The sequence below is a fragment of the Calidris pugnax genome, unplaced genomic scaffold, assembly GCF_001431845.1.
Source record: "Calidris pugnax isolate Ruff unplaced genomic scaffold, ASM143184v1 scaffold13, whole genome shotgun sequence".
Taxonomy (NCBI): Eukaryota; Metazoa; Chordata; class Aves; order Charadriiformes; family Scolopacidae; genus Calidris; species Calidris pugnax.
This window is the reverse complement of record NW_015090810.1, coordinates 20,505,985-20,526,279: the sequence shown is the minus strand read 5'-3', so window position 1 is coordinate 20,526,279 and position 20,295 is coordinate 20,505,985. Positions and strand designations below refer to the sequence as shown.

Below are 20,295 nucleotides of genomic sequence, written 5' to 3'. Positions count from 1 at the left end.
AAGCCTTTTTGTCTTTAAGAAGAGATAACAGCAGCAATACAGTAAAAAACCAAACCAAACCAAAAGAGAGCCAAACAAAATGCCCCAAAAACCTAAAAACCAAAAAAAAACCCCACTATATACCTCTCATGAATTCATTATCACACTTGATCTCTTGATCCTTCTGCTCTTTCATAAAAGTACCATCTCTCCATTTCAGAAGAGTGGAAGTGACAGAGAGGTCATGGCACTTAGACATTTTTATGAAATAATATTCCTTCAAACATTTTTCAAGTCACAAGTGCTAAAAAAGAAACTATTTTCTATTTACTGAATAGACCATAAAGGCACCTTCAGAAAAGCCAATAGTTGCACTAGAGCTGAGAGCATGTGTGCCAACTTTCAGCCAGAAGCAAATTATTCATTCAAATTATTGAAGTCCTACAAATACGATTTTTACAAAAGAACTTGCGACAAACTATTATAGCTGAGAAGAAAACAATTGTGTATGATTTCGAATTATTTTTGTCCTTTTTGCTCTGGAATTTAATGAAGAACTCTTTATCAACGCAACATGGAATTCCTCTTTGCTGTTGTTGATTCTTTCTTTTTAATTACAGGTTTTCAAAAGAAAACTAGATTCCATTCACAGCTGCAACAAAGCAACATTTAAATTCCTTCCCTTGTTTTCTGAGTGTAAAGCAACAGGAGGGAATAATGAAGTGATGCCTATCCATGACTAACTGATGTCAGCGCCCCAGGATTATTAATCAGAAAGGAAGATAATTTTACGAGATAATCTGGTTTGTCTACACTATGAAATAGATAAAGTCCTCAGGCCTGCGTTACAGGCTCAGTGTATTCACATTATTTTACGTATGTTCAGAAGCTCTACCACAGTTCTTCCTTCATACCCAAAGCACAGCCACAAGAGCTGGCAAGCGATAAGGCCCTGGAAGTGCATTTCCTGTAGTATCTCAACCTCACCATTAAATACACGCAGGTGATTAAGATGTTTCAAGCACTGAATTATGGAAACACTTAATAAATGATGCTGGATTAGCAAATTGTTAAAAAAGCTTCTATTCAGACACACCTCTGCCACAGCAGTGACAAAATGGGAAAAGAAAGAAAATTACATTGCCATTTAGTGACATTTTAGGACAATCCAATATGATAAAGCTTTGGCTGAGGCTGCATTGACCCTGACAGTATAGCCATTACAGATTTTGATATGCTATTCACAACTTCCCCATTACCATTTACATTGACATAAACTCTCAGCTTGGAAATTATTCCTTTTAATTAAAACGAGGTTAGTATCATTTTAGTCAGAGACATCAAACTTTGTAAGGTTTAGTCATTTTCTTTGCTAACTCAGATTTCATTCAAAGCATTGTATGTTGTTTTTTTATTTTTTGCACAAGCGACAGAGACAGTTTATAGATAATGAAGGGTATGTGGTAGCAAGTCACAAAACCCCCCAAAAAATCACACACAAAATTAAAATAGGTCACAGAGCTGAATGCCAGGAAAAAAGAAAGTACTTGCATAATACTCGGAACATGGAGATTTAATTCAACTTTTTGGCATCTGTTAACCAAAGAACAGCAAGCACATATTTGTCATTCTAAAGGAGGTATAGGGTTATACCTACAATACAAACGCTTCACCAGATCAGATCTCCAGGACCCTTACTTAGGGCTTTCCTCACACTTGACCAAAGTCAGCACACCTATCTACTCAATTTCTTTACTGACAGACAGAAACGTGCACTTATATTAATGCAAACGAGACTCCAGACCCGAAATAAAAACCTGTCTGCTTTTGTGTTGGGCCTACCCAGAACAAATTAGAGTTAGCAACACATGAACATGTTCAATTCTGTTATAAAACCATTTACCGCTGGGGTGTGGGAGTGTCTGCATTATATTTTGCTTTTAATAATGCTATCCTGAGAGCACTGGGTAATTACTTTTTTCAGCTGACTCAGAACAGGTATAGCAGCACAGGGACCAGCTGTGCACACTTTCCCACTCCAGCATTTCCAAAGTAAAGACAAACTAAGTAACATATTGCTTTGATTAAACTAGGCTACAGATCTTCATCAGAATATCTCCCATCTCCTACTCAAAAATCTGTAATTGCCCTATTGCAGCAAAAGAAATACAGAGACTTACTTAAAAAGCAGCAATAACCTAAAGGAATGATACGGGACACAGTTGTGTCCAGAACTACTATTGAAATAAATAAGCTGTAAAAAATAAGGGAAATGAACGTATGTATGTGAAGCAAACAATATATATATACATCTTTATATATGTCTGTGTATATATAATATATACTGCATATAAATTTACATAGGTACAAATTAAATTTAAATAAAGATAGACAGCAACAGGAAAACAATCCACAGATGGTCTTGGGTTAATATGCACTGAGTATAGATGGCTTTATCACATTAGAATGGGTCCTATATTCTATTCAGTCCAGTTTCTAGTACTTTGTAAAATAGTATCTGCACAATCATCTAGTGAAATTACTTCTCCTGAAAGATATATTACCTGCCGCATGAAGGCACCTAAAGCAAAAATCCTATACTACAATCTAATTTAGGCAAAGGCACATAGGTGCAAAAAAAAAAAAAAAAGAAGGTGTAGAGAAGTTACGCAACAAGTCCAAAGCTACACATCAGAGACTGGGGCAGAATTCAAATGAGATTACAAGATCTGAACTCCCACGTACACTATATTATGTTTGCTTTCAGACCACACTAGGAGAGCTCACCTCCACCCACTCCTAAGGATATCAAAAAATATATTGGCTCAACAGATTTGTGGAGCCAGTCACTTCACTCTCTATAGCCAAGGAATCAACTCTACTTTAAAAGACAATTGAGAAATAAATAAATGTGGTTGGCTAGTGTGTATTTAAAAAAAAGAAGAGAAAAGAAAAAACATAATCCAAATTTTTGGCCTTGAAGAGGTGAACACAGAGTTTGAAAATACAACAGAAAAAATACTCTTTTGAATAAAGTTCAGCTTTTGAAAAAAAATTTTAAGAAATTATTTTTATACAGTTGATTTTAACAATTTCTCTCCATGATACCAAGGTAGCTTTGATGCTAGCATATTTATAATGATGTTTTATTCATGTATTTCTTTTGTAGCTCTGTCACTAAGAATTGAATCAGCTACATACAACTTAATTTTTCCACTGCTAGTTGTGCAATGAGAAAGGTATTATTACTTTCTGATTGCAGTAAACCAAAATGAAATATATTACCTGTCTGTTCTACTATCATTAACAAATGCAGTGACTGTGAGATATGACACGTATGGCTACTTTTCAACAGAAACGTCATGCATATCGAGAACTTTGTTATATATATATATAACAAAGATTTCTGTATTTTTCAAGACTGCATATACATCTGTAGATTCAAACTACTAAACTACAGTGGCCCATGATCCTTTATACGCAGTTGCAGCGAATATTTTGTGATAACTTTAACTAAAGGAAAAGAGCTTGTAGTGGATCCGAAAATTTCCACTGGAGGTTTTACTTGGGTTTTTTTTGTTGTGTTTTTTGTTTTGTTTTTTTAAAAAATCAAAACCAAAAGCAAAACCACAAACAAGCCACAACTCTGTATCCACTATGGGTTTCTGCTGTCATCTGAACATCATTTTAGAGAGGCATATGAAGAGATTTTTTTTTTTTTTAAATCAAAGGAATTGAAGAATCTGATGTTAAATTTCTCCTCAGATTATATGAAGATTTCAGTTGAAAGCATTTTTAAGTTTTTGGCAAAGCATCTTGCCAATGGCTGTGCATGATGACAATCCAGAGTCACGTGAAAAAGTAGAGCACGGTATTGAATACTTCATGATAGGGTTTGCAAGTTCCTAAATTATCTTCAAAGAAAACTCCACGTTACTTTTGCTCCAGAAAAAAGGAAGTAAACGACCAACTAGAAACATTATGCAGTGATAACGCTCTAACGTTTCAGTGCCATGAACATGAAAAAACATGACACTGGTGCCACCTTAACTAGAAACTCCCAAACTTCATGTCCTGCCACTCCAGGTTAAGACATAAGAAGAGCCATTACACAGCCCAGCTCCTGCAGCCCCTGCATGAAAGTGGTATCTCCCTTATATCAATACTAAAAGCCTAAAAAAACAAAAAGAAATTGTAGAATGTGCAAATTACAGACTCCAAAGGACCTACAGTTTTAGATTTATGTGTAAATAGGAAGTTTTAGGGAGGAAAAAAACCCCAAACATCAGAAGATTACTTTTATGGACTACTCTGGACATATCAATTTGATGTCTAATGTGATACCATTAATGTCTTTGGCATGTTTTTCCTCAAAAGAGTCTGACATACATTAAAAGCAAGCAGTAAGACTAATTTCATATCAGAGGTATGAAGAACAAAATCTGTAACTCTGGAAGCAAAATGGGCTCCTCAATTTGTTCTAAATGTAAAATGAAGTTAAGATCCCTTAGAAGCAGAAATTGCCGCTCTAACTCATGCAGATGCTGCTCTGGTGCTGTTGAGTGATGCAAGGAGAGGGATTCTCCTGGTGGCCAAAAGCAATTTTGAAATTGTTCGTGTATATGCAAAAAGACAAAGACAAAAGCATCACATATGTAGCCAGAAAAGGCAATAGAAAGCAACGAAGTGTCAGAGGAACACTTGTAATAGAAGCATAGAAGAAAGCTCAGAGAGTGCATCTCAAGCATAATCTTGGCACTGAGGAGAATTTTGAGAATAAAGAATAAAGAAACTGCTCCCTTTATTATTCCTTTGTTTTTTATTATTTTGGAAATTATAGTTTTGTGAAGATTTGTTTTGCAAACTAATAAAAATGCATCAAATATTGTAGGCAGCCCTCTCATAACTTTTTCTTCCGAACACAACAACCTGTAAGACTTTCCAAACTGAGTAACCATTTAGTTTAAAGGGGAATATGCTGTATACTCCCTTTTGAATGTATCACAGAATCACCATGGTCGGAAGGACCTCTGAGATCATCGAGTCCAACCTTAAAAAATACAACAAAAAACCCCACAATGTAGCTGGACTACAGCCAAATTTGACACCAATCCTAATTATGTTTCTGATATTACAGAGATCCAAGAAAATATGGCCCTTAAACCACTTAGCATCCCAAACAATGTTTGAAATAGCTAGGTAAAACTCTGTCAAACTGCTCATAAAGAATGCCAGTGCTTTGCCATTGTAGGCACCAAAAAATAATGCTGAAATCTCCTTTGGAAGTACTGTTAAGAGAGAATTACGTATGCCATCTTCTTGACCAGTTGCTTGTGGGTTTACTGGGGATTCAGCTAATGCCATAGGCTTTTGCCAGCTGGCAGTATGAGCAGTGTAAAACGTCATTCAGCTTCACTGTCTTGATCACTGTGCTCCACAGAGCAGAAAATTGATTATGACAGATTTGAAGGAAGTTCTCGTAATTTACTATAATTTATATAAATCATTATACATATGGCTTTAAAATCTCATATGTAATTTCCAAAGAACTATGGCTGAGTCAGTGTTGTTATTTTATAACATAATAGGGAAAAAATAATAATTGTGAGTTTAGAACAAATACTCGTTTTCATTCCTGTGGAAAGAAGTGTTGTCATTATTTCTGTCTTTAAACTAATTTTAAGAAGAGTTTAATTTCTAAATCAACTAGCCTTAATTAAGGTGACATTGACTAGTAGTCTTTAATGGCTTAAGAATTTTCTGCTAGAACTGCCATTTATTTGAAATAGCTGGGTTTTAGGTGACTTTTGATTATAAAATATCTGTCAAGTTTCAAGACCTTTCTATAAAAATTTAAACAGCAGCCTACAGTGTTTTTCTGCTGTACGTGTTGCTTTCATGTTGCCACCTCCACTGTGTTGGGAACAGGTTCGTCAGAAGCCAAGCCTCTCCAGTACCTTGGTGATGCAAACTGTCTGGAGAATCCAGGACTTTCTGCCATGGGAAGCACTGTCTTTCCAGGGTTGCCAGAGATGCTGTGAGGCACCCTACCTGGGAAAGCCTTCTTCGAGTTCCTGGCTCCAGAACAATTCCTACCTGCATCGCCAAATTATATCCCTTCCTGTTTCACTGCACAGCCCTTGGCCTCTCAGTGTCCACACCGCACACATGTTTGTTTGCACACAGGTTCCTACTTAGAACAATCCAAGCAGTTGCCGTGGTGAGAGAACCTGAGCACAGAGGAAAAGATCACATGCTCCATGATCTGCACAGTACAAACACAGGCTGGTTCACATCAGCCACTGCAAGTCCTGTTTCTTTGCCCGCTACCAAAGAGCCTCCCAAGGGCGGTGTGTCTCAGTCTTCAGCTATCCTTTCTGAAGCAGATACTTTCTTCACAACTCCAAAATTTCCCATTGGACAGAAAAGCCGATTCTAAACCTCGATTCACTTGTGACAAAGTAGTCAGGGTTGGATGCAGGGCCTGTGATAACACCTTTAGATACAACACTGAAAATGCCACTGGGAAGCTACCCTCTTTTCAGGCCCCCTTTGTGCCTCTACTGTTCTGTTGAGGCCACCAGGTTAATAGCTATGAGAGGCTTTGACAGAGTGCACTACAGCCTCCTCTAAGCCTTTAATATTTACACCAATGGTGTATTACTTTTTTTGCATATCATCCACTTCACTGACTTATTTTTATGACAATCATGGGGATAAAACGCTAATGTATTAAATAATTTCTCCCATTGTTTGTCTTGGGTTTGAAATATTTGGGTGCAATCAGATATACTCGGTCCTTTAAGGAAAAGTGTCTGTGATGAGAGACTTAACACCTACACGGAGTACATTTTACTCTCTAGTGGCAATTATTTGAAGATGAAGAGAGGGAAAGAAAGCCTCATTTCACCATAATCTTCAAGACGTTGGTAATTTTCTGGTTACTGAGAACTCTTGTTCAGAACTCTTGTTCAAGAACTCTTGAACACAAAAGCATATCAAATCTAGAGCTCATCCTATGGTTTTAGTAACATAGTGGCTAAAAGGAAAAACAGATGGCTATTAACAACTTGGTTAAAGTTTCAACAAGTATCACAAAACCAAAATACAGAATTCTTGCAACTTTTTTTCCCTCACAAGCTAAAATCCCCAGACCTCTTCATTCAATTGTTAATGGCCTCGTGTTACTGGCAGGACACTTCTTAGATTCTCTGCAGCTATCTTGACTTAGTAGCTTCTGAAATTGGACGTTTACTTAATGTCTTCCTTTGTCGATTTATTCAGTTTGTAAACTGACCAATGTCTGTTTGTCGACCCAAAGAAATGACATTACATAACAGAATTTAACACTGGCAACCATAATAGGAATCCTTAAAGAAGCCTAAAATGTTAGCTAAATATAGACTAAAACTACTAATTGAAGCAAAACCTACTAATTACAGTTCAACAGGTACTCAGTATTCCAAGCAAATAGCATGCAGGCATCAGAAATTGCAACTACTGAGCTATAGGATAAAGACTATGGTGATTGACTGCTAGCTTCTATTATTCCATAAGCAGCTTCATGGGGAATGGAAGAAGGCATACTGCAAAGGCAGCAATGAGGATTTTCCTTTTCCAGTGGGAACTTACTTTAGTTCAGGAAATAAGAACTGTAAACATACCGTCCTGCCTGTCCTCGCCCCGTCCCCAACTTGTGAAACTTCAGTCTCAACCATGAATGCTGTCAGCTTCAGGCATCTAGTTCTGCCTGAGTGCCCTCCTGATGCCCCTGTGGTACAAGCTATTTCCCCAAATATATGGGACACAATCATGTCCCACTCAGTTCCTGCTAATATGTTGACTGATTTTTAAACAGAGAATACAAAAATGATAAGAAAACATTACTGGAACAGCTACCTAATCTGCATTTTCTCATTTTTTTTTTTGTACACCTGAATGCAGACTGTACACACAGTTTGATTAGTCCTGCTGTGTACGTCTCAGGGTACTCTAATTGGTTCTGAAGCAAATCAGAGAGTTAATTCTGTGTTGCATATAAACTCAGGAACTATTTCCTTATACATTTTGATTGTCAAGAAACAGCATCACCCACTGCTTTTGGATTCCATAGCAGTTTTTCAAAAATAAAAGATTAAACTCAAAAGCTGCTGGTCAGCCCAAGTGAGGTCAAATGAGAGCCAACAAGCAGCTTCCCTTACCTCCCCTCCAAGTGTCATCACTTCAGGGGAAAATTTCACACAATGATCAAAGAAAAAAAGAAATTTCACACAATCATCAAAGAATGGAAATACAAGGAAGGACTACTGTGTCCATAACAGTACTTGTCTCTTTAAACTTTGGCCTTTAAAAATTTCAGATTTCAGAAACGGAAAAAGGTCATATGTCTGCACCGAAACACGAGAGAGGAAGGCATTTGCTCTTCCTCCTGCCTTGTAAGAAATATTGGGAACAGAAATGTCCCCCGTAAAAGCTACTTAAATGTCTTCATTTGAACAGAACCTGACACATGATTTCTAATGCTTCAGACAGTTACCCAAGTCCCACTTCCAGAACAAGAGACAAAAAAAAACCCCAACAACCAAGTGCTGCCCACTTACTTGGGTTGCAATGGACAGGACTACATAATAAAGGAGGAAAGCAAAAGCAGACCATGCCTTACACACAAGTATCCTGCTCCACACACATTGTTCAGACACTCCCACAGTTCCATGGCATGTTTTACCACAGCAACACAGAGCAGGTGCCTCTGGTTTGCTGGTGAAGGGCAGACACACAACCAGAGCACCTGAAGCCTCTGATAATGCACCCTCCCAACCCCCATGTTGGGAAGCAGGTAGTAAGGATGTCGTTAGTCACACCAACAGCTTCAGGCAATTAGCAGACCCATTTAACAATATGGTTCTGAATTTATTTTCACTGTCCCTCACTAGTCCTTGTATAAAACTCAGTTCAGAGACTTTTTTATTCTTTTTATGACTGACAAGATAGAGGTTACATTTATATATAAAACATAGATACTTCATATTTATGCCTACGGCTGCTTATATACCTCAGATGGGGTCAAATTTCTCAATCCACGTAGTTAATGCTCAGGCTGGGATAGGGGAAGAAGTGGTTCTCAGCTCAGTTGACAACCACACATGCAGCCTGGTTTGTGACTAACAATTTAATACATATTTTGATTTTTCATCTCAGCATAATACATTTACTCACTTTCATCACATTCACAAGATTTCAGGAGTCAGATTTTATTCTCCCATTCTCCAGTGTGCCCAAGTTGACTTCTTGTTGTCATGCTTTTTTTTTAAAACCTGCTTTTAATTAAGAACCAGACCATATAAGATAAATGGTGAAAGAGCTATAGAAGAAATAGAGATTACATAATGCAAACATATCACATAATATTATGCAAAGTAGCTGTTTCAGTTAATAAAATATACGACAAGAAAAGCATTACAAATACTAACAACTAAATTAAGAAACCTAACTAAATAAATTTACCTGTTGACAGCCATGACCTGGAAACAAAGTTCTTTATTTTATATCATTACAATCTCTTTTTACCACCTCCGCTATACCTACACACACACACACACACACACAAAAAAAAAAAAAAGGCAAAAAAGGTATCAATACCAACATTCCAGAGGCAAATGTTTTCTGCAAACTATATTTCAGCTCCAAGTTTAGTCCTTTGTTATTCTCTCAGGATCTTCAGGTTTATACTGATATTGTATCATTTGTTACAAACTGACACACACACACAAAAAAAAAAAAAAGGTGAAAAAGGTATCCATAGCCCCTTCTTGAGGAGTGTCTCTCTGGAATTGCTAGCCATGTCTGTTCTCTCTGGAGCAGAGGCAGTATGTACTTTCTTGTCTTCTAATCAGTCAGTCTGTTCCTTCTGTTCATCATTAACTGATAAATTCCTCTCCCCAAAATAAAAGTCCCTAGATTTGTGCTGCAAACTGGTTTTCATATGTAATGTAATCTAAACATCTCTTCAGTCCTGCAGCAGCATTTTGTACACGTTCCAACCAGAAAGATAGGTAACCATTTGTCTGTCTGACAGGTTTAAATGTTGTCTTTATGGATTGATATTTATTACCTTGCAGTCTTTCATATGCAGTAGGTCTAAAAAGAGCTTTCTTTTATCACTCCAGTACCTCAGTCTGGGCTTCTGTAACCATGCTGGGCCTCATCTTGTATTGCATCACTTGGCAATTTGGGTTGTGCAAGCTATATTAAGTGCTCACAGATTTTCATAGCAATGGCATGTACAAGATGTTCCAGCTTACGTACATTGAATCCACTAGCTGCATAGACTGTTAAGATATTTTTTAACAGGTATTATACACACAAATAACCTTTTCTTAAAATATGAAGATGGCATTCACTCATTCAAATATTTGGAAATGGCAAAATTAATTACTGCTGCCTGCACCTGCATGTTCCAAAGCACCTGAGAATACTTAGCATATCTGCAAATTGCCACATGTTCTCAAGTCCAGCAACCAACTACCTAAAAGTTCACTTAACTGTTATGACACACCACTACCTTGGCAGAGTCAGAGGTAAAATACAGCTCTGAACATCCATTCACCCACCTCAGTCATGCATTCATCCTTTTACTTCCTCAAATTTTGTGCTTATTCAGTCATCGTTCCCTGGTGCAGGTAGCTTCTACAGTCAGGGCTTCTCTGCTAGAAACCCTGACTTGAATACCGCTGGTGCCTAAGCTCCTTCTATTTTCTCTACAGAGAGCAAATGCTTCAAGCAAGTCTTGCCCTGTTCCCCAGCTTCTTGACCATCTTCACCCCCAGACTTCACAGCAACCTCTATTGCTGCAGCTCAAAAGTCCTAGTGCTCCGGTGTCTAGTGCCTAGGGTTTTGTCCAAGACTTTAACATCCTCCTTAATATCACAGAACTGGTTAATCTGTGCACATTAAAGAAAATAAAAAAACAACTGTCATTCAAAGAGAGAAACAAAAGATATTAATCATTTGGTATTATCAGCACACAGCACGTGTGCACATGTGACTAAGACATGAGGGAGGAGAACCATATGTACCTAGCTATTTGCAATGCAGACCTAGCGAGGTTTTCCAAATTAGGTCACGGATGACAAGAGTATCAATACGATACACACATACACATAAATTCAGATGCAGCATTTTTACAATCCTAATGGAGATGAGGTTGGATGAGGACCTCGTGGGAGCAGTTTATGCAATGTGCATTTTCATAAGACTGAGGTAACACTGGTAATATCGTGGAAGCTAAAAAAATAAAAAGATTCTGTAGATTTTATTTCAGTTCAACTAGCTAGGGAATTTGATCTGAACTGGAGCTGCTCAATTGCTTCTGGATGACCAGGTGTCAGTAAAGGATCAGTAACTCTTATTTCCATCTATGTACGGCTGACGTGTTGCCATTTTTTTCTAGAAATAGACATTACAGAAGCCAGCTATCTCTTCTTACCTTCCACTCGGATCACTGCAATCTGCTCTGAACTTAGAAAATATTTGAAAAATTCAGCTAGCATAGAAGTAGGCAATATTTTAGAGGCAAACCATTTGGAAACAGCCATCTGTGCTTGATAATAGTTGGAAATTTTAGAAAAATGCTACTTGTCTCTCTTCTCACTTTTTTTTTTCTCAAAAAATTGCTTGATTTTTTCAGTAGTTCCACTCATTTTACCCTTTCTGCAGTGGATTTCTTTTTGGTAATAGTTGTGAAAAAGATAATAGAGCTTTACAGCCATATTTTTTTGTGATAGCCTACACAATAATAATTTTTTTGTGTTGACCCTGGCATCTCTGTGCTCTTTCACGTCCCATTTCTATTAGCTAACCTATCTCTTCTAATCCCCCTATTCCAGTACCTCTTTTTATTTATTTCTCATTATTTACCTCAACCACCAAGCCCATCCAAGCAGTCAAAAAGCCAATCTCTTGGTTTAGGTGAGATGCAACTACCAGCAAGGGCACCTTCACCAAAAATCTACTTCAATAGAATAACCAATTCTTTCCTTATTCTAATAGAGCTTGAATTTGCTGACTATTCAACAAAGTACAAACCTTTTTGCAGGCTTCTGAAGGAGACAACATTTAGTATTAGGTGACCAAAATTATAAATAAACAGGGATGGTGCTAGCAATGATTTCTTTATGAAGCAGTAGACCATTCTACTTAAGACAACACATACACTGAGTATTTCTCACATTTTCTTCTGCTCTCTTCCTCCAATATATTTAAACAAATACTAGCAAATCCTGTTTGTAGTCTCAACTGAAGCTGAGAAAGCTGTTAGTACAATGTACATACACTCCTCGCACTGACCTAAATTATAAGAGACCAACTTCAAAACCACTGACTGAAAACTAATCTTGAACACTGAGCAAGTGTAACACATCCCATAAATATACCTCCAGAAGAAATGCATTAGAGATGAACTAGAAAAAAAATAAACTGTCGCAGAATAAATACCAAATCATTAGGTGTCACGTTAACTCGAACATGAGTTTCTTTTTTGCAGGCCAGTAGCCCAAGGCAGATCTTCTCTGACTTACTGTGTTGCTGAAGCACAAAACCAGTAACCCCAGAGTGCTCTGGGACACAGCAACATGGCAGGAGGTCAACTTTCTCAGGGAAATGGGTGCTGTAGTTCAGCTACCAGCCCGGTATCAAACAGATTGTTTATGCTCTTTACCTGACACTGACATACTTGGGTGAATAAAGAGAAAAAAAGACCTCGTCCATTTGAATTCAGGGGTCCTTACCCAAATGCTCAGTTTCCAACCACATCCCACTACTTTCTCATGTCAAAAAGCAATCTGTTGATCACAGGGAAGCCCACTGTTCCTAAACACCACACACCGACCATCCATCCTCCTTGAACTATGAAGCTTGGTGGGACACAGACTGCTTGGGCTACATGTTTGAATTGCAAGTCAGTGCAAAAATAAATATTTATGCTTACCAGCCCCAGGTACTGATGCAATGGAGAAGCTGTAAAAACCTTTTTCAGGTGCTGAAAGAGCCTGACCTTTTCCAGAAAAATGCCCTCTTGTCCCCTTTACACAGGTGACCCATTAGCATGTATAACTTTAAGACCACTGACCTACCCCAGAGCAGGATGGTAGAAGCAGGTGCGACCTGTTTCTGAATCTGGACAAAATTAATGTTATCCAAGTGCCTCCAGGGAGTCAGCTTTGCTGGCTAAAGAAATCTATCACTTGTTATCTTTGAGCTCCTTCGAAACACTTCTCTGATACAGACATTTGCTCTTCAGTTTGTTAAGCCCTTCATCCTGATAGTACCCATTCATCTTCTGGATTTTAAATTATTTACCTGAGTAGAAAGGCATATATATTTTTACAGTGAGCATTCCCAAAGTACTCCAAGTATGCCCAATATGGTAGGTCTGTAAAAATTAGCAAGTCATCCTGCCCCTAGCTTTGACTACATTCCTTGTTTTAAGCCAAATACAGGACTGCAAGAGCTATGCACAGCTAATGTCTTTGACATAATCCTGCATGAAAGCAACATGACCTTGGGAGGCTCAGTGAAGACGGAGGTAGAAAGGGTATTTTTCTCACAGCACAGCTGTATACACACACACCACGTACCAATCCAGCTCTGCTGCTGCCCAATATCCTGTGCAAATCAACGTGGTACCCATTTGGCCAAGTCACTCTGCAGAGAAATCTGGTTACCTTCCATGATTTTATCTGCAATACTATCAACATCTCTAAGATAATTACTGTTTGAGTACACACACTTTGTGCTAGTTCTGCTGCTTTTCAGTCCCATGACGTATCCCCTCATTATATCAATAGTGATTAAAAAAAAAAAAAAAGAGTTAACTTTCCGAGAAAAGCTGTCCTCCTCCCTTTTGAGCATGGTTCTGTTTGTTCCTGCCTGACAGAACAGAGTGCATCAAAGAAAAAATAATAACGAATTTTGGCAGCTACAGCTAATAAAGAAAGCATCTACCTTAAGACTTGATGACAGCAAGTTAAGATTAAGTTCATCGTGTCCTAGCCAAGACAACCTGCAGAGAGTCATGCTAACAGTGAAAACAAAGCTGGAAGGTTAGATTTTTCACAAATTTTACTTACTGATAAAGCTAAACCTGCAAGGAAGGTAGAAGGGATTTCTAAATAGTTTGTGCAAGTGTTTAAAAATAGGTTAGAAACAGACAGTCATTCCTGATCTATGTCACAGGTATCAGCTTGTTTCATGCGTGCCTATGAGAACTGTATGAAAAATTATTTTAGGGGTGCTTTACAGTTTACTGCAGTCACACAGGATCAGCATTTGGTGACTTTTTTGGTTTGAGAATCCTCACAAAAGCATTTATAAAAAGAACATATCTTCTCCCTCATGTCTGACTTATCTGGGTATAAAACAGCAGAGGAGACTGTCTCAAGTTGCAAGGAAGCTTCTGCTTTGACTGACAGGAGAATCATTACAGCATAGGAATCATTTCAGATATGGCAACTCATGTCACTTCTATGAACTTGTAAGTGCTCACCATTGAAGCAAAACTGAAGTCAGTCGAATGCCCCACATGGTCTGGTTTCCATCTGGGCTCCAATATATTTCAGCATTTGAAATGAATCTTTTCTACAGTATTGATGCAGAGGGGCTAGACTTGGGGCTGAAGCTCTTCAAAGCTCTACTCTCTACAGCCATGTGCTTTACTGCTTTGTAGTTCAAGACCTAATGACAAAATGCTCACGGTAATCTGTCAGAAGCATCCCCAACAGCTCAGAGGCAATCTCAGCAGGGAGGATTTTGCTCTCTGTGAACTGTCATTGGCACCTTTCATACAAGTACCCAAAATCCCCGAGCCTACTTTATAGCCAGAACAGGCTATAGAAGTAATTCATTTCTCAATTTTTTACTGCTATTTTTATACTAGCACCTCCCTCTCCAAACAAACAAACAAACAAAATTTCAAAATTAGTCAATTCCTGTTTAAAGCATGTGATATTTTAAACTGCATGACTGCATTTAAACATGTACTTAAATCGAGGGTAAAATAAGCACACTATTCTAAATTTGATTCAAAAGGGAATATGACTATTTAAACTATTATTCTCAGCAACAAGCTTCTACAGTAACTGAAATAAGGATTATCTGAAGTCAGCAGTATTTTTTCCTGTATGAATCTGGAGAGTTTCCTAGTTCTTCAGAAATCAACATGAGTTCTACCTGAACTGATGAGAAATACACTATTTGCCTATGATCTAGAGATAGAAAAAAATAAATTTCTCTTGTCAAATAAAATTGTAAAAATAGTTACCCCCATTCATCTCTTACTAATCAATAAATAGTAAAAAATTTAGAAAAGTTTAAAATCTGTATCTTTAACACTGTACATTTCATACAACAATAAAAGTGGACTGTAATTGTTACCTGAAGATTCATGCACCATCATCTTACATAGCTGCATATATAAATGATGAGATCTACATAGTCTGGTTTAAACTGCAAACAGCCAAATTTTACCAAACAACTCTCCTGACCAACCTAATGTGTGAAAAAATTCAGCACACACACTGCAGTTATTTTAAATGCTGCGTGTGGGCACAAGCAATAACCAGCTGTTAAAGTACTGATGCTCCTACACGACACTTCAAAATACATTTTCTCCTGTATAGCTAGTAGTTACTTTTGGCACATGATCATATTCTATGAACCTGTTCTCATCTACTTCCTCCACTATTACCTTGACCTAACATATTTCCTTCTGCTTCAAAACTCCACTTTGAACACAGACAGAACCAAAAGCTGTTATCTTTCCGAGAATCAGAGGCACGTTGTGTCTATAGCTACAGCTATGAAAATCCAGGGTAATTTGGTGTGGAGCCTCTTTAGATTTGCCCCATGTGAGAGATAAGAATTTGATTAATAATATTTATTAATACAAGTCTGAGCCAAAGAAGGGATTATAAATACACATGGCTCTTTGTTGATTCATTATATATTCTTAAAGGAAAGGAGCATTAACAGTCTATTTCAAAACCCAATAAAGTTAACCAGAACATTACCCATGTAAATCTGTAGCTGAAACTGTGAGGAAGTGAGAAGTCATGCATTTGCTCAGAAGGTATTGTAAAGATGCCAGCTCAGTTAGCATAATCTGTCCTTGAAAACTAAAGAATTGACACCCCTTGCCATATAATGCACAAATGCCCAGCCACAACTGACATCTGCCTTCTTGATATAAGAGGTACACCAAGACATTTTGTACGTAAGGTATATCACTACATATAGCCCATAGAGAAAAAGGGGGGCATAATTTGCTTTCTAGAGCATGCACATGTCAAAACATGTCTTTTAATTTAAAATATACTTTACTATAGTACAAGTCAGCTATATTAGGTTTCATGCATGAAACTTCATGAAATAAACATTATATTACTTAAGAATAGATAGACTCACTAAAAGGAAAAGTCAAAATAAAAGAAGATCCAACTAGCATTTTAGATTTAAAAGAACAGTGGTCAACTCTTGATAAATATCTGTTTGCTATGTAATCATGATCAATTTCAGGAAAAAAAAATGTCACTTGAAACAATTTTCTTTACTGACAAGATTTGTAAAAAACCCCCAATTTTATAAAATGTGTTTTGCAGGATGTAAATAGAAAAAAGATCAGGCTATTTGCCTTCATGTATCATTTGATCAGATAGCATGTAATAAAGGTGACAAAGTGCTTTCAAGTTTCCTCTGGGACCTGAATTTCAACTAATTTTCTTATGCAAATAAGGGCTAACAAGCTACTTTTCAAATTCTAGCACTTTTGACTACAAAACCTCTAAATACATTATTCGTAGCTCTCATGTTTGAAAAGTTTTGAGTGTATTCTCATCTCATTGCACAGACAGCTATGCATAAGCCTCTCATTAAGGCTAAACCACCTCTCATTGAAACAAGAATATACCCCTAAGGGTTTCTGAATTAAATTCATTTTCAGTTATTCATCCAAATTATTTTACATTTTCATAGCACATTAACATAGTCTCTATAACTTCATGGTAAAGACTGATATACTACTCATAATTTGCACTTGAATGTGAAACATAAGACTGCAGCATTAGCACATCTGTTAAAAGGTGGAGGGTTGGAAGATGCATTTAGCAAGACAGTTTTCTATGTATCAGCACTTCTGTCAGTGCTTAAGGATTGTTTGCTATTTGTCTTGGTTTTTCTGTTATTTTGAACACAGTTTAAGGTACATTTTACCAGACAGAAGATGGGGTTCAAGAAGCTCCATTTGGAATAATAAATGGAATAAATGGAATATTTGATAAAAAGCCAGGCTAAAGGGATCAGAAACAGTACAGAAAGCTCAGATTCAGTGCTTATTAATCCAAAACTTGACTGTGTTTGGCTGCAGGGTCTAGCATACCCTAGAAATACATTATATCTAGATCCTGATCTTCAGGTTGACTTTTTTTTTTTTTTTTTTTTTTTATTTGAAGTATCTATGTAACCAGTTTGTCAGTTTGTATTACATTTCCCCTTTGTCTCTACCCACAGTGGGAGGATACTCGTCTATCAGCCTTCAGCTATGAACTCTAAACTCTTCAGCTTAAAGATAAGACTCCCACATTTTCCTTTGCTTGTTCTCAACTCAGTTAGAATCAATTAATTGGCCAAGAAATCAAAACATGCTTGAAATCAAGACCTGTTACAATTTTTTGTCCTCTAACCTTAATAATGAGTAAATAAAAATTACATGGCAATGACATGCAGGAGACATGAAAAAGACAAACTTTTTTTTTCTTTGTAAACCCATGCACTTCTGAGGCTAAAAGGAAGAGTGAAAAGTAAACATTTCTACTGTTTGGCTTAGCTTTTTTTTTTTTATTTCCTCATGGCTCTACAGTTCATTTTATTGCTATAGTATGCGTTAGGGAGACATTAGCAGAACAACTTTTCCAGACATTGCTAAGCAACCTAATTCTTTAAAACTTCCTCAGAATAACAAAAGTATTTTAAAACAAATTGCTTTAACATTTTCTGATGCTATGATTAATACATCCTGGTTTGAAAAACAAACAAACAAACAAACAAGTCTGTGAAAGCAGTGGCCAGAAACATTTGATTTTTTATTTAAAATAAATATGCAAAGAATTAATTTGACTGAATGCCTCTATAGATTAGCATAGATTATTTTGAGGCACTGAACTCACGCAGCCAGCTCTTCCTACTGATTTCAGTGTATTTTGCATACAAAACGATTGCAGCCCTTCCGGAATTTAATTTAGCATTACAGGATATGAAGAGTATATTATTTATCAAACATGCACACCCAAACAGGAACTCAGGTCTGGAACAGGATGAGTTAAAAGCACTCAGCTACTCTCCAGAAACATTCAGCAGGCAGGACAAGAAGATGTGAAACACTTTTGCATCACGTCAGCAGCAGTGGTGTGCACTGGACCAACATGAGTCAGAAGGATGCATCACGCACCAAAACCTTTTCAAGTTCATATTCTGTCAGGACAGTTATTTCGCTGAATTGCTCACAGTCTCACAACTGCAGAAAAATGTTCCTTTCCAATAGAAAATTTTCTGCCTTTGGTCTCAGCTCAGAGATTTTTTTTTTTTCCTTTTCTAATCTGATTCCCTCCAGCTGCTTTTAAACAGAAAACTATTTTAAGCAGAAAATTAAAACATACAATGCAAAATATCCCCCAAATTCAAATGAGCTGGCTTCTTATATTTCATATTATCCAAAAGGCTTATTCTGACTGACTGCTGCTGTTCACTGAGGTGTCAAAAATGAGAAAATAAGAACCCTGAGGCAGAAAGGGAGCTCACAGCCACTAAAGACAGGAGCAGTATCAGTCAGTGTCTTTGCTTCCTCAATGAGCAATAGTAACTTCTGTTAAAATGGAAGGCTACAGTACTGAGTACCCCATTTACCGGTAATTATAAGAAAGTCAAGCAATTAAGCACCTCAGTGGTAATGCTTAAAATTAGAGCGGTAACTAAAATAGACGTGAAAATGAGAAAAGAAAAAACAGGCCTTACTTTAACTGCGCAAGCAAAGTCTACTGTGAAATCCCAGGGAGGGAGAAATGTTCAGTAGAGCATAAAAACCTGAAGCAAAAGGAGGTCTCCAACGTATTTTTTATACTCAGGTCCACAGCATATAAGGGAGATCTGTAACTTTGCTGCCTGTGGATCAAGAAAAGTATCTATAAATCATACCTCAAGCTTGCTGAGCACATGCCGCGCAGGACAGATTATTCTGGAACAAACAAGAGACATTAAAATATAAACGTCTGCATACTACTCTGAAGTAAGAAAGTCAAGAATGTAGATCATCAAGATAAATTGAAAATGTTATGATTCCACAGGAAGACTAATGTAGTCATATAATCTGACGTAATTCATATATTCGGGACTGTTTTTTAAAAGTCCTAGCAGTATTGTAAAATTAGATGTGTCTAACTCCTAAAGTTCACAACATAGAAACTACTGAAGGTTTATATCATGTGTTAATAGGATACTTGTCCACTTTATATGTTTACATACAGATAAAATCCCTGTATGAATACATACACAAACAAAATAAACTCTGGATATGAACTTTCTAGGTGAGAGATTGTTAGTATCTGTCTGGCAAGGTGTTGAAATCCAGTGCCATCAAATGTGTTAGAAGAGTTCTCCAAGGAAAAAAGCCATATTTGGGGCAGGTTTGGAAAGGAATCTAAGAAATGTATGAACACAGTGAATGTTTCAGCTCCTTGGGGAGCTGGTTTCTCAGAACGGTCTTTGGGTTTAACACCACTCTTAGGGTCAGGCAAATATACAACATGTCTCTCTCCACTGTAGCCAAACATCGAGTCCCATACTGGATGGAAATAAGTAAAGATTCCTTATATTTCTTTCATGTTAAAAAAGTAATTTATTAAGTTATGAGTAGGAACATGACAGTATAAATAACTAAGTATAAGAAATTAATCCAAAATACTGCTCCCTCCCAAATCATATACTTCATTGGAATTATGTTCTGAATCTCAGAGGAATATATGTTTTAGTTCGATGCATTTCATGTACCAGTTTTAACAGTATGTTCTTATTTCCACAGCTTCATGAATTTGTACAAAGCTAATGGCTCCCAAGGGAGCTGCCATTTTATTTGTATTTTTCAGTAAGTTACAGAAACCAATATTGTTATGAAAGAAATATATAGTTTATGCTCTACATGCTTGGAAAAAGAAAGAGACATAAAAAGATGATTGCATATGTACATATCTGTTTTTTTATTTCGTGGCATTGAAC

At 37.1% G+C, this 20,295-nt stretch overlaps 1 protein-coding gene across 5 annotated transcripts in view; it reads right to left on the bottom strand.

Moving 5' to 3' along the window:
• DLGAP1 (discs, large (Drosophila) homolog-associated protein 1) overlaps nt 1–20,295 on the bottom strand; it is a 504,110-nt gene that overhangs the window by 356,882 nt on the left and 126,933 nt on the right. Inside the window, exon 1 of one of the 5 annotated variants that reach the window (XM_014938664.1) lies at nt 19,039–19,053. The exons of 3 other annotated variants lie outside the window; for them this stretch is intronic. The gene's annotated coding sequence lies outside the window, so the exon portion shown is untranslated. Of the gene's footprint in view, nt 1–9,195; nt 9,214–19,038; nt 19,054–20,295 lie in introns of those variants that run through there. One more of the 5 variants, XM_014938665.1, reaches the window with a different exon arrangement.